At 26.6% G+C, this 2,605-nt stretch overlaps 1 long non-coding RNA gene across 1 annotated transcript; it reads right to left on the reverse strand.

The window, feature by feature from the left end:
• Nucleotides 1-1,017: 1,017 nt before the first annotated feature.
• Nucleotides 1,018-1,545, reverse strand: LOC138932143 (uncharacterized). Its single transcript, XR_011446748.1, has 3 exons — nt 1,507-1,545; nt 1,303-1,432; nt 1,018-1,101 (listed from the first exon to the last, which is right to left on the reverse strand). It is a non-coding gene; the product is annotated as an uncharacterized lncRNA (long non-coding RNA).
• Nucleotides 1,546-2,605: the final 1,060 nt, after the last annotated feature.

The following is a 2,605-nucleotide window of genomic DNA, read 5'->3' on the forward strand; positions in this document are numbered from 1 at the left end:
TTCATTTTATTAATATCCTTTTATTACTTTGCTCTTTCTTAATTATCTTTCCTTGATCTCTTTTCTAATTTTAATGCTTTGCTTTACTCAGCTCTTTCTTACACTTTTCTGTTTAACTTTATTGTTTTATTCTTTAATATATTAAGAAATTGGTCGGGTTACGACAGGATGATACCTTGGCAACTTCATTAGAAAATAAAGTTCGATATATACGAATTAAATTTTCTTTAGCGGACCCTCCGCCTATGCGAGATATATACAGCATCTTTAGAAATAAAACATACCAATAATATAATTTACATTATTCTATTTAAATAAAATTTGCATTTAAATAACTTAATTAAACTTACAAATTTGTTGTACTCATCTGCATTTTCTGATAAATTCTTTTCAAAAGCTATTATTTCATTTATACTCTTAAACGGAAAAGATTTTTGTATATTTGATGTATCCCTGGCAGAGTCTTTAGACTTATGTTGGTTATGTTGTGTTTCTATGTTTTTTAAACGAGTATCTATAGTTTGTATGTCTAATGAAATTGTAGTTATAGCTGTACATATTTTTTCAAAATTATCTAAAAAATTAATAATATTGAGTAAACAATGCCATAAAGAGATATTAATAAGATTATAAGATAAAAAGTTAATACAAAACCTTCCATTTTATCTGACATTTCTGACATTAACGTATATACATCCTGCATATCTAGAAATATTAAAAAAGTATTAGATTACTCATAATAAACAATAACTATAATTTAAAAAAAACCGTTTTATTATAGAGATAATAAAAATGGAATAAAAGAATTAAAATAAAAATTACTTTTGTGAGGTACTATAGTTCCATCAAGAATTTCCATATCAATATTATTAATAATTGTTGAATCCAAAATATTTGAGATTGATTGAATATTTTTGGCTGATTGTGAGACATTGTGGATTGATGGTGGATTTGGTATAATTGAACGTGAGTCAGCAGAATCAGATTCAGATTCATTATCATAAACTGTATTTAGTCACCGTTTTGTGCATGACTTCTTTATTTGATTTGTATTATTTTCATCGCTTGAAGAATAATTCGTTGCTCTTTGTCTAGCCTCATCTAATGAATCTTGATTAGGACAAAACCGTAATTTACAAATTACATTATTTTTTAAAAATATTAAAAAAATAATTACATAAATTCTGAAGTAAAATATAAATTACCATAATATCCATGAAATTTGATAGGATAAAGTGTTCATTTAGGATCATTAGTAACAGGTGGAGTTTGTTTCACAATAAACATGTTTATATTTTTTACCGATGGCCACCAGCATTCTGTTAAATTGGAAGAAAGCCATAAAGATGGAACTTCTGATACGATCTCTTCTTCATTATTCCCATCGCTTGGAAAAGTTACGACAGCGAAATTTTTTACCATTATTAATAATCTGTAAAAAAGTAAAACTTGTTAATTAATTTAATATTGTTTTCAATTATATATTCTATCAATATGAGTACTCGCCATAAACATATATCTTGTTGGTGCAGTAAAGGCAAGATCACAGTTTCTTCGTCACATAAAGGCAGTTTTACACATTTTAATTTAATATCAGACGATGGAATAGTGATTAACTCATACTGTGACTCGTTAATTTTTTTAATTCCGATATTTAAAGAGTTGCATGGAATGCGAAAAAATGATTTAATATTTAAATACTTTTTGCCAATAATGTAAATCTGTTTATTTTTAAAATAAATTGTCGTAAGTGAAATCGTTGTACCATCTAACAAAAGACAACAATTATCAGCAGTTCTTGTACTTAGATAGAAACCTTTACATTGAACTGATTTTATTATCTTTTTGCCATTTATAATACGTACTTTTGGTATTGGATAATTCTTTTCTACATTTGTTATATTAAAATTATCTTCTTCTTTACAACGATTGACTAATTGTTCTAATGGCCGACTCGAAGATCTAATTCTTGATTTAATTTTTTGCATGTAATTTTCGAACTTAAACGCACTAAATTTATCTAACACTCCCCATAATTTTACATAATAACACAAATGAATTAAATTATGAACGTTATATGATAAATATTGACGACCATATAATGTGCAATAATTTTCAACAAAATACAATAATAAACTGTGTGCATAATCAAGCAGTTGTACGCAATATTCTTTGCTACATAAAATTCGAATTGCTATGCTCAGACTTAAAAAATGAACATATTTATTACGTGATAATTTTTTAAAAAAGATTATTGGCCCAGTATATAATAATAATTGTCTTAATTCGGTGCCTTTAAAGCGATCAACCTCATCTAATTTCCTTGGCTTTCTAGCAAATTCCTTAGGTAGGAATAATGACATAGATAATAAAGAAGTTGAAGCAAGAGTTATCTGAGTTGCAACCATACGAACATTATGTTTACCTTTAATCCAAAACTGCAACAATTTTTTCATTACTCCTAATAGTACGAGATGCATGTAGTCTAAAGGAAATTGAGTAACCATTCCAATGTTTAAATCTTCAAGATTTGAAGTGATTTTATGGTGTTCTTCTTGTTTTCTTAATTTAAAAGATTCATCTGATCTTAACATTGCATTAATTT

Source organism: Polyergus mexicanus, unplaced genomic scaffold, assembly GCF_030449975.1.
Source record: "Polyergus mexicanus isolate NDT 795.1 unplaced genomic scaffold, iyPolMexi1.0 SCAF_4, whole genome shotgun sequence".
Lineage (NCBI taxonomy): Eukaryota > Metazoa > Arthropoda > Insecta > Hymenoptera > Formicidae > Polyergus > Polyergus mexicanus.